Source organism: Corvus cornix, chromosome 5 (assembly GCF_000738735.6).
Source record: "Corvus cornix cornix isolate S_Up_H32 chromosome 5, ASM73873v5, whole genome shotgun sequence".
Classification (NCBI taxonomy): Eukaryota; Metazoa; Chordata; class Aves; order Passeriformes; family Corvidae; genus Corvus; species Corvus cornix.
The window spans coordinates 48,929,982-48,947,975 of NC_046335.1; the positions used below are offsets into that span (position 1 = coordinate 48,929,982).

General features: G+C 41.8%; 1 long non-coding RNA gene across 1 annotated transcript in view; it reads left to right on the forward strand.

Moving 5' to 3' along the window:
- The window catches only part of LOC109146402, a 38,696-nt gene that overhangs the window by 7,577 nt on the left and 13,125 nt on the right, over positions 1-17,994 (forward strand). The window contains exon 2 of the long non-coding RNA XR_002048395.2: positions 16,097-17,816. This is a non-coding gene — a long non-coding RNA (uncharacterized LOC109146402). The remainder of the gene's footprint in view (positions 1-16,096; positions 17,817-17,994) is intronic.

Here is a 17,994-nt window from a genome sequence, read left to right on the forward strand (position 1 = left end):
CATTTACCTTTTGGTCCATTGCAGAGATTGCCCCTAAAATATAGGCACATCATCTTGTGCTCATTTAACTGATGGTACTGAAGCATGGACTGTTTTCATGGCAATGTATATTTGGCAATACCATAAAAGTGGGAGAAGCAGTTTTCTGAGCAATAAAACTACTGGCTGGAATGCAACTGGCCTGTTTTACACATAACCAGTGTTTTTCTGCACAAATGCCTGCTTTAAGGTAAACATCTTTTTACAAAGGTACACAAAAATGACAGGAAGCAAAAAGGAGAAAAGGAAGAGGTGAGACTGAATCCCTGAAATACTTGGATCCATCATTGTACATCAGAAAGATATCTTAAGGCTTCTCTTGGTGGGTATCAGGTCCTATTTACTGTGCTCAAACTGCTGTAGTTGAATTGGGATGGTTTCAAGCAGCTTGGCAGCGACCCTTAGCTTAAACAGCAAGATGGCAAGAAGGCTAGGAAGACATTTGCCTGGGAAGAAGACAAAACCTGACATCAAAAATTATCAGTTCACATCCCAGCTATCATGGTTGAACTCCCTGGCTCTGAATTTGCATCCCTGCACTTGCAATTCTAATGCCTGGTGATATGCTCTGATCTTTGTTTGTTTACTTGTCCTGTCTGACTGGAAATGATGTTTTGGCAACAGCCTGCTATTTACTGTGGCACAACAGCCCTAAACATCCTTTAAGACATGCTGAGGCTTAGCTGGCCAAATTCTTATGCTGGCCTTTCAACTCTCATTGAGAGCCAAGTGCCTAGCTTGATACATGCTTTTCAAAAATCCCAGCTTCTGGGTTTTGGTAACATTTTTTCAAATATCTATTTTTAAACCTCCCTTCCATCTACCACTTGAACCCAGTCAGTGCTGTACAGCCTCCCGATGCTACTGGGAAAAGCTTTTACATGAATGTTCACTAAACTCTAGTAAGTGAAATAATAAACCATATATCAAATAATGAAGTATTGCTATTGCTGTTCCCGTCTCCTTCTTGCATGAGAACATCGATGCACCAGCAGATTGCTTTTAGGATTATTAGTTTGTGTGTGCACTGCTTCCGCCTGCAATTCCTTAGTTAAACAGGCTGTTCTGAACAGTGCTTCTGCTCCCCAAGTAAACAGGAGTCCAAAGGGCAAGGAAGCCACATCCACAACTAACAATCTCTGTGGAAGGTAGAAGTCCTTTTAAAAACTGATGGATTAGATTCAATCTACTTCAATAGGCACTCACCAGCAATAGTCCAAGTTAATTTTACAGCTGACAGCTTAAAAGGTTGGGTGAATAATCTGTCCTCTCAAAAGGGAAAACTTCCTTTTTCTGAAAGATCCTGAACTTCCCAGAGTGCATCCATACAGATATAAGTTGTTGCAACAGCTTTACACGTTATGAAAACAAGGAATCGTTTGTTACTTTCTATACTTGTCCTCTTTACTCACTGCTGAAGAGCAGAGTAATTCCAAGGCACACCTTGCAGAAGGGCGATGGCTCCATGAACTATGTTCTCTGCCAGAGGTGATGTGGCTTTGCAGTCTTTTCGTCCCCAGGAGTGCCTGGCAGAGGAGCTGTACCTGTCACCTCTTTTCTAGTTGAGAGATTAAGCACATAACTCCTTCCAGGTCAATACTATATGTAGTTCTACAGCAGTACAGTTGCTCAAATTAACTGTGTCACTGCAAAACCTCTCTTTTTTGGCAAGAAATAACAGTGTCCAGTGAGAATGGAAACAGGAAGAGAATAGAGTGAGGGGGAAACAGATATCAGGGCATAGCAGAAAATTATTGCCTTATTTCTCCACAAAACTCATACCTCCAGGTGACACCAAAGCAAGGAAATAAAGATTTAAAGCAGCTGATAAGGAATAAAACAAACTGTCCCAAACATGAAATCAGGAGGTCAAAAGGAAGAAAACTTTGAAAGTAGGGTTTTTTTCTTGTTGAAGGAGCATTGTTGCTACTGCACTCAGCAGAGGTAAGACTCATTCTGCAGCTGCAAGCACTGCAGGAGAGGCCATAAACACATTGCATGGGTTTTCTGTCAGACTGTGCTGTCATCTTTGACAAAGCAGGCAGTGCTGAGGCTTTCTGCTAGGACTAAGATCTTCACTCCCAGTCACTGGCTTTTTTGTGCTAATGCACTCTAAGAGAGACACTTAATGAGAGACGAAGGGAAAACAATCATTGTCATGAGAGTACTCACCATGCCCATCTACTGCAACGATGTGACCAGCCTTGCCTGGGTCCCAGGCAGGTGGGTGTCTTGTAGTTTCAAAGCAGTGTGCCCTTTTGAATGATTTCTAATCCCTGTATCTGAGGAAAGCAGGAGATAATGGAGGATGTGCTTATGCTTCTCAGTGATTATCAGAGGGAATTATAATGGAGCATTTTCAAAATTAATTCATTTCCTATATCCAGCATACTTAATTAATCTGGGGAATAAAACTGATTAAGTTTCTCTTCTAGAAATCGTATTCTTTCTTCACCAGAACTTGATCTTGCTTTTACTATTAATATGTGGTTTGGTGAGATAACTGCGACCCAATTTATATGATTTGTTGCAGCATCAATCTTACCTAGTCTATAAGCCAGTTCTGATTCTACAAGGAGTATGTATCTCCAGGATGCAGCAAGTCTTTGTCTAAAGGTAGATGATTCAAAAATTAAAGTTAAAACCATGAATATGTTGATCTGAGTAGCCAAGAGATTCTGATTAACTATCAAAATTGTATTTGCTGCCCTCCTTCTCAAGAGGTCCTCAGGTTTTAACTTGCCCAGGTCTTAAGATACAGAAAAATTAATCTTGATTGCTGTCTGCATGCTCATTAGAAGTTTCGATTTTCTAAACAAGCCTTATAGATAAGAGAAATAATTTAGATTTTTCTTTAGCGGATTAAAGACTTGATGGAGTAACTCTCTCCCTTTCTTGTATGCACTGGCCTTTCTGATGTGGTGTTGTATAAAAGCATGGGCTGAGGTAGAAGTTAAGATGGGCATAGGCAAAAGAAAAGCAAGAGCTTTAGCAGAGAAACAGAAGAGGTGAGGAATTTATTTAGCAGTAATTGGTGGTGCTATTCCTTTCTAGAGAGTCACTGCCAAGAAGATTCCCTAATTTGCCTCCCCTTATTCCTCAGCCCTCCTCCTCCGGACACAGAAGACTGCCATCCACGTCCTGTTACTTCTATAACTCATTTATCCACAAATGTGGGCCATGTTCCCTCTTGGTATCCCACTAGCTACAGCACTTGCTTTGGCCACGTGAGCTTTACTGCCTCACCTAGGCTCTGGGAGAATACGCTGAAAGATAACTTTAGCCAACAGATAACCTTGCTCTCAGGAGGCCCTGACAGGCCCCCTGCCCTTCCCAGACATCGGCAGATAGCCACAATGCATTCTCTAGGAGACACCCATGGACTAGTACAGCTAGTAAGGAAGTAGCAGCGGCCTAAATGCAGTGCGAAGTCTGATCTTGCTTCCAGCCAACTATAAATAATTGCAGTCATCTCTATTTCTCTGATTTAATTTCACTTCAACTACAGCAGCACCACCTTTAAGAGTCTGGCTGCCAACCTCATGACAGTGGGTTTTTTCTTTGCAGAAGGACTTGCATTTGCGTCACAAGCGGGAAAGACTCTAAGCTTTTTTTAAGATGAAATATGGTTGGATCCTGAAAAATGATCCAAAAGTTCCCTAAAGAATCATAACCGAGAAGGTGGGAGGGGTGGGGCAGAGAACACATGATTTCTAAGTTCTTCTCATGATCTTTGAACACCTGGCAGAGCCAGAAGGGGTTTGAGGAGCTTTTGACACTTTAGAGGTCACAGACTTTCATTCAGTCCTTTGTCATCTTTAACTTGGGTCACAAATCGACATTCAAGATGCATGAGGTAAAGAAGGAACACCTTGAATTTTTGAGTTCCTGCCACTGCTAAAGCTGTTCAGTGACTGAAACCCTGACCCTAAAAGCCTGGCCTGAGCAGACAGTGCTGTTTGGACAAGGAAAGTCTGCCCAGGTGCTTTTAATTACCAGGAAAGTAGTTTTCCAGAAATAGCTTGCTGGCTGTTTGCCAGATCTATTTCTTCCGACAGGAAAAGCAAAATGTAAACATCCAGCACTTCATAACAGACCACAGAAATCCCTCTCCAACTGGAGCAGGACTCTGGAAAGACTGTGCTATCCTCTTGTCTCCTAACCCTGGGCTACCTCCTAAACAGAATTATCCCACACACCTTAGCAGCTTGCCATGGGGAGATTGCGGGAGTTCCCTCAGGCTGCAGGAGACATTGCAGTGCTGAGGAATCCACTAGGTCTTGGTACAGAAATATTGCTTGGGAGAGCAGATCAAACAGGGAGCTACTGCCATGCAAACGCTTATAAAGCCCTTGGGTACTGCCGAGAGAGACCAGTCCCGCCCAGCTGCCTCTGAGTGGCAAAACTGGGCCCATCTGAAACTGATTGAGAAGGGTGTTCTCATTTAGTCCTGTCTTTGGCATTTATTTCTTCTTCAAACCTACTACTGTGGCTGCTGACAGCTTTTCCTGGACTTCAGAACTTTTTAGTTATGTGGTACTGTGCTTACTGGTGATACAGGTATAGAGGTACCTTATGGTATCTCATATGTTGTAACATCTGCAAAGGCAGCTCTTTAGGGAGTATTTCACTTTCCCTTTCCTTGATCTGTGCCTGGGAATGTCTTACAGGAGGCAGACCCCTGAGAAAAGTATCTCCTGATAACTCTAAGCATATGGGGAGGTAACAAAGTGTATTTTCTGGGTTCCGTCACCTATGCACAACACTCTGGCAGGAAGAAGATGAGACAGAGAATGTTACAGTGAATAAATAGAGCTTCGCTCTTTGCAGTAGCTGCCAGGCAGCTCATGGCTCCAATTCTCCCTTTGCATCCTTGTTCCCTGCCGGCACAGCATCTGTGCTGAGTCTTTCAGCATTCAAAGTTCCCTATTTCTGGAACCTTTAGCCAAACTACATGACAAGAGATACATTCTTATTAGTGCTCTAGTTTCTAGTTTGGCAATTTTTGGAAGACATCCAGAGGACATGTTAAAGGATAAGGAAATGGTGTGGTTTCATTACTCAGATATTCCTCTTAATTCCACTGATGCCTTGGGATTATGAGGAGCAAAGTTTCTTTGCTGGTAAGTGCTACACAAATATGTAGGATAACATTTGCAATAAGGAGATGATGGAGAGAAGGGGAGACACCGATAAGGGAAGTTGTTTAGAGATGGCACAGTAAGTGCTTAAGGAGCTTGCCCAAGGTTGAAGAAAGAGATTGTGTGAGAGCCAGAAACAGAGACAATGTCTGCTGAGTCATAAAACACGAGTTTACTCATCTGAATTTTTTCCCATTGCATAAATACCAAGGAACTCGTCTGCAATGTAACACACACAAGTTGCTTAAATGCAACTGAACTCAGTAAACAGAGGGTGGTTTCATGAGCTTAAAGAAAGGAAGACCTTCATCTTACAGAGGGTGAAAAATAAATTACTTCTTTGCAAGGAAGGCATTGGCTGGGCAGTGTCACTATTGTGCTTGGTTCCAACAGGGAGATGACTCAGAAGTGCTGACACTGATGCTGCTGTTGGTCTCCCTTGCACATCTGACTTCCTTGCTTTGGGCAGTTTTTGCAACTGCACCCATCCTCCACAGGTCTCCAGCCCATTTAAAGTCTCCACAACCATCCCCATTCAGAGTCTCCATAGCCACAGTTGGATCAGGAGGGAGCTGTGTGGAAATACTGCTGTCTGCTACGTGTACAATGCCAGGGGAGGCTTCCAGCTCAATGAAGTCCTTGCAATTTACAGTAAAGAGAGGCTGGAAGAGGACGTCAGGAGGGAATTGCATTGCAGAGCACTGCAGCTTGAATTTGGAATTTCTCCTCTAGAGACCAGTTGTGAAAAAAACAAAAAAGGATCATCTTGCTTCCTCTTCACAAGAGGTCACGCAAGGCAGAGAGTTGGTGTCAGCCCCAGCCAGATGAAATTAGCAAGAATTAGCAAAAAATCCAGTGTCTGTAAGTAACCTTTGTAAAAATTAAGACCCTTATATGGCACCAAATAATGCAAAGGAGAGCTTCCCAAAGAGGACTTTGGAAAACATCAGCACAGTGCCATGGGCAAACAAACAGCTAATTCAGTCACTAAAGAGATCTGATGCTTTCTGGGGAGGCTCTGGGAATTGAAGAGGTGGTATGATACAGGGTGGTAAAGAAAGAATCAAAGCCGGAGCAGAGGGTCCCATTGTATAGGAAAAAAGCTCCATTTGGCCAGAGTCTGACTGTCTGCCCTGTCAGCCTCTGATCTGGCAGAGTTCTGTCAGCTCTTTCTTTAACTTGCATTATTTACCCAATTTGTTGAAGACAATGTGGCTGCATCTGGGCTTGAGTATAACACACAAACTAAATGCTCTGCTGCACTGCTGCCTTGAAGTGCTTCCCAAAAACACTAGAATGAGCCTCTCTGGCATTGCCTACACTACAGTTTTGCTAAACATTTCCCACCATGACATCAGCTGTCATGGAGAGACAGCAACAGTGTGGACTCTTGAGCAAAGCAGACTTCGAATTTGCATATTAAAAGTCTGAGTCCATGAGAAAAGATTTTTAGAAGGCTTAAATGTATTAGGAGCTTAGCTAGCATTGATTTGCCCATTCTAGAAAGAAAATCTGTACCTCGGAATACATCTATAAGTTTCTAGAAAAGTTATTTGACTTTCAAAGTAGCACCTGTTCTCATCTCCAGTGGGACTTGCACATGTCCAGAACTTATGAAAAAGCAAAATATTCCTCTGTAGGAGGCCAAACCTAAACATTTATTAACGTAACTTTAAACATCTACATTTTCAAGATGTTGACCTTCCTCTAAAATATTATTTTACTAACCAATTTTTCTCATTATCTAAAAGTTGTTCATGCAGTGCTGTTTAATAAGTTGGGTGTGAAATAGGTCACACCAAAATTGTGAAATTAGGTGAATTCACACCCAATAGGTGGAGTGTGAAAATGAAGACTATGTTAAAACAAACCTAAAAAAAAAAATTATTGAAAATTTTGGTCTGTTTGGGTGGTTCCTGCAATTTGTCTTTTTGTAAAACAGCTTCTTGCCTGAGGAAAAATTTAAATGCTCTTAGTTTTTGAATATTGTCCAATGAAAATTTCTGAAGGTTATTTTTTTCCATTTGAGAACAGAAACATGTCTGCTCCATGGTCCCCTGCCCACAGCTGTTAAAAGATATGTAAAAGCACAGAAAGGAGCCCAACCCAAAACAGTAGTTATTAAACTTCCCCCTTCCTCTTATTTTGCAATAACAGTTCAGAAACATGCACAGTTAACTTTTCATCATGAAAACTATTCTCATCTAAGTTGCTAATACACCCATGGAACTGATAAGCTAAGAATATTTCCTGTTTTTTTATTATTTCCACTATTTATTTCCATGCCAAGCAGAAGCGTGTTCTCTACCCACTTTGAAATTCATACTCAAAGATGCATTACCTGTAGAAAGGCAGACTTTAGGAGGTTATTTTTCTTCTTTATTTTTGTTCTAGCTAATGCTTTGCTGGTTATAGAAAGATGTTCATGAATCTGATCACCCAGAGTGCTCTGAAAGAACTTTTAATAGTAACAACCAAGGCTAATAGGCCAAGGCAGCGCATAAACAAGGAATTTCTTCTTTTAACGTCAGGATCCCTGAACAAAGGGATCTCCTGATCTTCTGAACTGTAATGCAGAGCACTCAGCTTTCTGTATGTTGCCTGCAAAAGTTGCTCTAACTTCCTGACAGGAAAATGATGCCAGACTGACTTCATGAATCACCTAAAAATGGTTTGAGCTCTTGTGAAAACTGGAAATTACATGGCTATTATTAATACTCTTATAAATATTACTAATATTCTCTTTTAATAGGCTGCTAAGAAAATTCTGTATTATCTTCCTCTGGTAGCTTTTACTGAAGCAGCATTCTGCAGGTCCTTACTACATAAGCAGACTTCTTACTCCAACACACTTTGGTAGTGGCAGGAAGAGGATTTGGAGCACAGACACCCACAACACTTGTCACAGGACCCTGAGAGGACTTCTGTGAGTGGGAGCTCTGTTTCTGCTCAACTCTGCTGCTCTTCAGTCTCATGAGCATTGCTGGTGTTGGCCTTGCTCGAGTGAACTGTCCCCCAGATGACTCCCTGCATTTGAGCACGAAGCCACCCATCCTTGCCATCCCAGCGACCGTAGTGTGCCACCTCAGGGCTGTGTTACTTGGGATTTGACCAGTTTGGTAGGACTGGCCACACCGGGTCTCAACCAAGTGAATAAGTGACAGCTCCGCTACTGTGGCAGGTGCTTGTGTTCTGCAGGAAGTGAGGCCTGAGAGATGACATCAAATCTCCTGTTAGTCTGATATCCTCTAAATGACAATGACCAGTAGCAGCAGCCTCGGGAAGAAAAGGAGAAGAGAATAACTCCATGCTAAGCATGTAGTAATGGTTTCCCAGAGTCTTGCCAGCAGGTTTTCTGCAGCATCCAGTCTGCAGCTCAGGGTGCTAGGATGTGAAAATACAGGAGTTTGTAGTGCATCTACATGGTTAGATCCTGGCACTGACACTTTTCTGTGTGAAAGAACACAATTCGAGAAGAAGCAAAATACAGATGTTTCTTTCTTCAAAAGTTAAATCAGGCTGTTAAATACCAGAATCATTTAATGTAAGCCTGGGGGATTTTATGGAAAAAGGAACTAAAGAGCAAGAAAGAGGAAACTTACCAGCCTGCCCTGAACTCATATTCCCTTGTCTGCACCCCACCCATTTGACACTGTTGAGCTGAACTGGTATCAATAACATGATAAACTGCAAACTGGGTGAGGTTATGCCAGTAGTACAGGCAGTCATCCCTTCTTAGCAAAACCATTTTCAGAGGAACAAGAGGAAGGACTAGGAAGACCTTTATAAAGTGCACAAGTATATCAGTGCTTTTATGGCTTGGTTACTGGAAGCCCTACACATGTTTCAGTTGATAAGGCAATCACAAGGTTTTCATTCTCATCTGAATAAGAATATTTAATCTTTGCAGCATAAAGTCCCATGTGCTAAATTAAATTTCCTGCCAGCTCAGCAAACAGTTTTGCTACTTTGAACTGCATTGTGCATGATTTCCTTTCATCACAGGATGCATTCTGTCTTGAGCATCAACAGCCAAGAGGGAAAAGCCCAGTCTGCTCCAGCACAAGCATCAGCATGCTGTGGTATTCAGAACAACCATGCACCAGCAAGCAGCTGGGTGGGATGCAGATGACCAAGCAGAGGCACCTGTAATGGGGACGAGTGTGTCTGAACGAGGCACTGCAGGCTACTTTAACTGTCCACGGACATAAAAGGCTATTTGGTGGCACAGTGCAGCCTATCTGATGGAAGTGCCTGGTCAGACACCATCCTAAAAGTGCCTCTTTCTCTGCATTGGTTTTCAAGGATGTGTGGAAAATTAGCTCAGGTGTAGACAGCCACATTGCAAATCTCTGTGATCAGGAGGGAAGAATCTGACTTCCAATTTCCCCCCATTTCTAGGTAATAGAAGCCTTTGCCACAGTAGATTTGGGGAGGCTTCTCTAGGTTGCCTCCTGCAGCTCACTCATCTATGAGTATGTTTCAGAATGCTTCATGCTTATAGGCTAAATTTTGCCATTTCATTCCTGAGTTACCTGAAAACCTAAAACAGAGAAAAATGGTCATATTTTTCTTCCAAGGGAAGAGAAGGAAGAGGGGGAGAAATTATGGCATTATAGCAAAAGCAGAGGTGGTTTTTTCACATCATATACCCTCAACAAATTTAAAACATTGCATCTTGATAAAGTTCACCAAATGTCTGTGCTGATTTTGTAACAAAGTTTTATCTGGTTTAATTCTTGGTTAAACTTTGCTTATTTGCATTTTTGCTATGTAAGAGTGGGTGACAGTTGTGATTACAAAGACTTTCAACAAACAGAATGGATGCTACAGTACAAAGCAAAAGGGAGACTGGGGTCTCCCGTTGTTAGGGAACAGAAATTCAGTTGCCTTTTGGTTAACTCCATCCACAGCTCAGCCCCTTCCCAGCTTTTCTTGCATCATTTGGAGTTCATAGCATTTTAGAGATTTGCTGACACAAGTTCAAAAGTACAGGAATTTTGGCTATTAAAATCAAACTCAAAAATACACTTTTCTTTGTTCAACCACTGAAATTGACAGGAAGATGAGTTTGACATACAAATCTCAATTCCTCAGTATCTCAAAGCCTAGCCTTACTTGACCAGAGTAACTGAACATATCTGAAGAGAAAAAGCTTCATCTGCTATAAGAAGGAATTAAATGTGTATAAACAGACACTAGGTTTTGGCAGGCTATTCTCTTTCCCAATCCTCAGTATTTCCCCAATTACTATACAGCCCAGTCATTCTACATAAGTTGTTTTTATTAACACTATAAGAGGCCATCTGTCTGCAAACACCCAGTCAAATAATAGAAACCAACAGAAGAATAATCAAATTCAACTACTGACAGATCGAAAAGATTTGTGTGCAGAATAAATATTTACTTTTTCAGGCACTTCAATATAATTCTGGGAGTTTTCCAAGCATTTATCATTTCAGGGTGGCAGGGAACGGTAACAATTCTTTCTCCACCCACTTCAAGAATTTTTACTTTCAATCACCAAAGATGATGCAACACGAGGCCTTTCCAATCTGCATCATGTTGTCACACCCTCAAAATACTGAGCATGCTGTGATTGTTACAAGCTCATAAAAAAAAAAAAACCAAACAACCAAACCAGCACATTTTGAACTCCAAAATTTTGACTCTTAGAGGTGTCTCATCCAAAAGATCAGAGTTGCTCCACAAAACTGTGGCTGCAAAAATGGGCTGTTTCTCTGAATGGGTCCTCTGAATCAATGTAGATGGATTTGGTTTAGCAATCAAAACTAAAATACTTGGATTAACTGTACAGTTTCTGTTGAGAACTCTCCCACCAGGCAGCTTTTCCAACCACTCTGCCCCCAGCCTGCAGGGGGTTGTGACCCGTATGACACAAGTTGCTGTATTTTCTAGCAATGGCCAGCAGGTTGTTCTATGCAGCATCCCCATTCTTCTTCTTCTTCTTCCTTCTTTTCAATGGAAATATTAAATAGGACAAACAATGCTGATTTAATACTGAAGCACTTAAAGGAAGCTTCTTTGCAAATTGGTGTGTTTAAAAAAAAAAAAATTAAAATAGTTTCTTCTCCCAGGTAACAAATGATAGGTTGAGAGGAAACGACCTCAAGTTATGCTCGGGAAATATAGATTGGATATTAGGAAAAATTTATTCACCAGAAAGGTTATCAAGCAATGGAACAGGCTACCCAGAGAAATGGTTGAGTCATCATCCCTGGAAGTGTTCAAAAGCATGTGGATGTGGCACTTGGGGACATGGTTTAGTGGTGAACCACAGCTGGGTTTACGATCTTTAAGGTCTTTTCCAACCTTGACAGCCCTGATATTGTGCTGTTATTCCCCTCCATCCAAAGTTTCCTTGGGGACTGAGAGATTGAAAAGACCAACTAGGCAGTTGCAATATGTCTCTGAGCAATGAGCGTAACAAAATGCATGCAAGCGTGGAAGAGAGTGGTTTCCCTTCATGTTCAAGAGTCTAAGAAATGATAGCGATCCAATAGTGTGTAGCTGTTTTCCAGCTGCTCCTCAGCCTCCATGTTTCACCACTGCTCATCCTCATGCCTGAGAGAGAGGAATACCCCCCTACCCGGGGGCAGTTACTGCACTGTGTACAGACAGCTGTACAGCTCTGCACGTCCCACTTTGCCACATGCAGGCTACAGCTCCCAGCCTGTCAGGAGGGCACGTGCTTGTGTCTGGCCCTGATGCTGGAAGGAAAACATCCAGCTATGTTGCAAGCACGCGTGATTGCTCTGTTACCTTGATTTTCACCGACTTGCCTCTGAACTGAATTTGCCTCAGTGGCCATAATGATTCTAACCTGTAATTGTGGGTTTTAAATAAGGTGTCAAAAATGTATCAAAAGCAGCTGAGCACAATGAAAGCCAATTAAATTTGATGATGAAAGATCTAAAGAGTTTTGTGAAAATAGACTAGATTGCCTCTTGAATGATTATCTCTGCTTGAATACAGAGATGCTTTAAATAAAGCTTGGCTTTCTCAGAAAATTTTGCCTTCAAAATAAATTTCTGGTTTTTAAGAAAATGAAATTACAGGAGGGATATCTTTTTATAAGTATCTTACACTGCAGAGTTGTGCTATACTGAGAACAATACCACAGTAACTAAAAAGGTACACATGTAGCAGGTTTGTATAAAAAAATTCCATGAATGTTTGCAATATGGTCTGAAGTACTATCATTACTGCTTAGGGAACAAAAACTTTTCACCAGGGATAACTACAGCTGCCAAAAATCAACTATTATGTAATAGCTGGGGGGGAAAAAGAAGAGTGAAAGGGGGAGAGGAAAAAAACTCCCACTCTCCATCTCCTCATGGTCCCTGGAGTATCTATGCAGACCAGATGTTAGGAGGGAAGGATGTGCTTGTACTGCCTGCTACACAACAAATGATTATGCCTTTTGCAATAGGGTAAGTAGAGAGGTGTCAGAAATGCTGGGGTACTCATTCTCATGGAAAGCAATGGGCAGGATGAACCCCCTGTTCTTAATTGTAGGTCTCACCTTCAGAGGATGAGGGGCCAGCTCCTGTCTGAGATGTTTGGTAAATTAACTCCTCTCTTTTTGTGCCTTGGCCACCTCAATGATGGCTTAAGCCAAATTGCAGCTATGCATTATTTGGAGTCATGTTAAAAATTGACTCATTAATTTTAAAATCACAGCAGTCATGGTAATAGATATTATTTATTATACATTGCTGTACAGTAAGATAGTTGTTATAAAATACATTTGTATCTGCTTTGCAGATAAAAAAAAGTGCATTTGGAAAACAGTTCTCCAATGACAAAAACTCCACTAATAAAACATATTCCACTTCCTGCTTAGGCTATACTGTTCTAAGGCCCTTACCACCCACATAGCTCAGCAGAGTGAAGGCAGTGAACTTCAGAGCTCAGAGAGGGACCAGCAATAAAAAAGGCTCTTCAGCTGTTAATGCCACACACCATTTTGCTGGGCCTGAGAAAAGGATGGACAAGTAGCAGGAGAGTTAATGTCAGGAAATAATAATAACACTAATACTTCACTAATTACTCTTTTCCTCTGCACTCGATCAAAAGTGAGATTAGGAGTGCAACTAACCAAAAAATAAACCCCCAAAAATTTATGTTAAGAATAAGAGGATACATCTGTTTCCTGCCTTAGCCAGATCTGCTCACCCCTGCCATCAGAATAGCTACACTGAGACGTGAAGTTCCGAAGATTAAAGCTGAGGGCCACTATTTTTGCTCAGAAGAGCTCCAGAATATGCGTAAGAGTAGTTTATTTTGTCATCTCTGCCTGTGACAATGCAGAAGTGCTGCCAAACGGGGAAACTCCTAATTGTGAAAAGCTCATTTGAGTGAATGCAAGTAAGAGATTAAGGATTAAATACCTGTCCCAAAAGAGTTCTTTATGCCATTTCTGGAAGTCAAAAAGATGAGCTTGCCATGGATTTCAGTAAGCACAGCGCTGACATTTGGCTTTAGAAGGATTTTGCCAGTTTGTCCAATGTGTCTCAGCTCCTATAGTGGAAAGTCTTTTCAGAATTTTAGATCTGGAAAAGAGACATTTTGAAAATGGACTCCTTCATTTAATTTTTCATTTACATACTTCCAGTTCTGGCCTGCTGGCAAGATTTCTTAAAAGATGAAAATTGCTAGCAAAAACTATCAGAGTGGGAATACCTAGTCACACTGACAACTTATAACCATCTGTCACTGGTTACTCATGAGTGGTTGGAGTCCCCTTTGTGCTGAGCACTTCATGTATGCATAGCAAATGAGAAAGTGCCTGCCCCAAATAGCTCAGAACAGACAGAGCTAAGATTTGCCTAAGACTGCAAGATGTACATGGCAGAACTGGGAAATGAGCCCAGGTTCTCTCATTTCAGATCCAATTCCAATTCATCTTTCTAGATGAAATGGATTGGAACCTGTCCTATGTCTGTATGGAAAAAAGTTCTGCACCACTGACAAATACACACAGGGTTTTGGTAGTCTGTGGCTAAACACAGGAGGATATCCTGATGCTGTGAAGGAAAAGGCTAAATTATTGTTTAAGCTGAATGAAGGTGGAGGCTCTGATACTGCCCATACTGTTCAGAGTGACAGCAGCAGAAATAATCACTTTATTTCACACAGGCTTCTCTCCCTGTGAAGCCTCCTGTCCTAAAGGAAATAACGGTGTGGGTTTTGTCATCCTTTTACCCCCTTCCCTAATATAAACCCCATGACTTTTTGTCATTCTAGCAACTTTTTGTCTTCAAAATGCCTGAACCAGGTTTCTACAAACCAGAAAAATATTTGCAATCATTTTTAGTTGTCTTGTTTGGGTTTTAGTGGGTTTTTCATCCGATATCTGAGAATCTGATTGGACAGAGCTCTGAGTGGGGAGGAAGAAAGGGAGAAAAGATCCCTGCTCAAATAAACAGCCTGTTCCTGCTCCTCTTTGCCCAAAAGATCTGCTAATATCACAGCATCTTTGTTGTAGATCTGCATAACATCTTGAACCATTAATATACAGCACCTGGTGTTACTGCACTCCTAACTCCCACATTCAGTCAGATGGAACAAATCCCAGCCCAGGGATATTCCTGGATTACTGGTATATATGCCCCATCTCTGGCAGTATTCAAGGCCAGGTTGGATGGAGCTCTGAGCTACTTGGTCTAGTGAAAGATGTCTCTGCCCATAGCAGGGGGGTTGGAATGAGATGGTCTTGAAGGTCCCTTCCAACCCAAACCATTCTATGCTTCCATTGGAGGCTCAGAGCCTGGGAGGTGCAGGAAGTCCAGAGAAGCCATGTGCAGGAGCTGCAGGAATTGGTGCAGCGATTCCTTCTATAGCAGGCAAACAGCAGGAGCTGTCATGTGCCCAAGGAGACATGTCTCTGTTTGTCCTACTGATCTGCAACCAGGTCTGCTTCTCACAGTCATTCCACGCAGGAACAGAGGAGGTCACAGCTACTGCTGCAGGCCAGGAGCTGTGGCAGTGACCACGCAGCTGCTTTATGCTGTGTCTGCTTTAACTTTGTATCACCACCGATTCTGGAGCCCAGGCCTTCCTCACACAGAGCTCTTCTGCCCCAGCTTTGCAAGGAATTAGTTTTTGGAACGAAAAGGCTCTTAATTGTAATGTAAATGAAGAACCATGGAAGGTAGTGCCTGGGTTTTTGACAGCATGATTCACAGTGGTTGCTTTCGTCCTTTCAATGGAAGCGATGTAATTAGGGAAAGCACAGTCAGATCGAGTTTGCCTTGCAGGAGGAGACAGAACTACAGTGATGAAGCACATAACAGAGCAGTGGAAAATCAGCCCTCCTCCACAGTTCATGCAGCACTCACAGTGTCAGCTTTGAACTATTCTGCAGTGTATTTTGAATAACACATTACATATATGCCTGGAATAAAACATAGGGACCTTAACACTACATTGATTGGATTTTGTAAGTGGTTAACTCATAAATCCTCTTAATGAAACAAATGCATCCAGGCTGAAGATTGAGGTTGGCTTTAGGATCTTTTTTTTTAAGCCACTACTGCCAAATTTTAACTGTAAGAGAAGGTGTTACATGTGCGGTTTCTAAAGTTACTGCTCAGCCTGCAATGAGATTATGGTATTGTTAAAATGAAGGAATTCCTGTTCTGTGGTGTTGGTTTTGGCTGATCCTGTATTGTGAGTTAACTTCATTTGATGTATTTTCTTTAGAACAAATTTCCTTCAATTCATCAGCAGAGGTTCAAGCTGCTCTGCTAAGAGTTTGTGACATTTTTTTGGAAGTAGTTATGAACTCACCAATGCAAAGTTAACAGATTGTCAGGAACACTCCCTTGGGAGTGACGTTTCTAATTTTTCTTTATCCTTTCTCTTTTGTTTATTCTCTTTTCCCTTTCAAGACTATATCTTTCCAGCCCAGAAAAACTGTTGTGTGGAGCTTTTGACACAATCCTAGAGAGCTGCAGAAGAAGCCAGACCAGAGAAGAACATTCTAATTATCCACTAGAATGGAGGCCTTGAGCAACAGATATTCAAGAGCAAACCTTCAGTCTGTTCCTGGCTTTCTCTCAGACTCGTTGGATAATCATAGTCAATTGATTACAGTGGGGTATTTCAGACCCAACCATAAAGACAACCAACAAATAATCAGTGGGGCAGTTGGTGCAGAACCAGCAGGTCACCTGGGGAATTACCTCTCCACAAAAATAGGTTTGTGTTCCTATGCTTCACAAAGGGCAGAAGCAGCCAACACATAGAGTAAAACTGGAATGAGCTCTTTGACAGAGTATTCTGGGTCATGACAAGAGTATGCCATTAATTGTTTAGTCAGGGGAAAGAGGTATGTGATTGTAGGTAACATAGCTAAGTCATCAGTCTTGGTAATTATAGGTAAGAAACCAGTATACTCAGCCAAGCAGTGGAGACAGATGGATTAAAATAATATGATGTCAATGAGAAAAAGAAGTGACAAATTCTTCTGTTTTCAAGCTAAAGAATGCTTGCAATTTATTTTGCTTTGAAGATCTTTGTATTTTGTACAAATGGACCGTTTTGAAAAATTCTAATTGGCTCACTTCATACAAATGCCTGTCCAAGTCTCTTCAAATCCTTTGAGAAAGGCAGAGGAGACTAGCAAGATGAAAAAAACAATGGAAACAGTTAATGAATGACCTTGTCTTATAGTCCTGTTCAAACATACACTTTCCTTAACAAGTGCAGTAAACTGCAACTTTGAATTGGATACGGAAAGAAATATCCCCCCTGAAAAGTAAGATTTAGCTTCGCCATGAAAGCTGTTCTCTTTAATGTGGCAACAACAGGAATACAAGAGCTTCACATTCCCCTTTTATATGTTTAACCTTTGACAAAAAGGTTAAACACTTTCCTCACAACTGACTCACATCAGGAAACACAAGAACTCCACTCTCCAGATGAAGCCTGGCTAGCTGAAAATGCAATGTCAGCATCCAAGTGCATTAAGACAAGGATTCCTTGTGCAGCTCCTAGTACTGCTACAGGGGCAGGAAGTGGGTCTTTTACAGACAGGAGGGAGATGAAATGGTGCCGGGAACAATAAGGAAGTTCAGGGTGGAGGGAGAATTAGTTCCAATTACAAACATCTCACTGAGATCTATTTTAAACACGTTGATATATTAAAACCCCCCTAGCAACACAGCAGGAAAGTTTACAAAACATTAAATGGAATACCTATGAAAGCTTTCCGTGTTTTCCATTCTTTGTCTTATAGATATTTTAGGGCTGGATTCTCATCTGGTGTCAATGTGCCTAATTCCCTTCACTTGGCTGATGAATGTAAGCTCAAGTTTGGCTGGATGTGTTGGTTTGTTCATTGGAAGACTGGTGGCTAAGCTCCTCAACTGTAGCAGCTCCAAAGTCAATCAATTCTGCAAGTACCTAATACGTCAAAAATTCAGGATGGGGGACCAGATAGGGCCATTGATTCTTAGTTCCCCAGCTGGCTAGAGATGTCCAACAGGATAAATCCAGGCCCTGTCAGGTGGGACAGAGTTGCCTATGGAGTGCTGAAGAATGAATGCTGGAGGAAATGAGGAAGTGCTGAGCAGGGACCCAGGATAAAGCACAAAGAAATGATCAGAGGTGAGTCCACGGGTGACTCCTCACCTTATCTTAATATTTGTAGGGGCCACCTACACAGGTAAGAGTGTACCTGCACACCCAGCATAGTGCAAACCCAGGACTGCAGTCCCTCTACATGGAGCATGATGGGGAATGGGAAAAGAAGAGAAATTGTTAGGAACATGGCAGTCAGCACCTG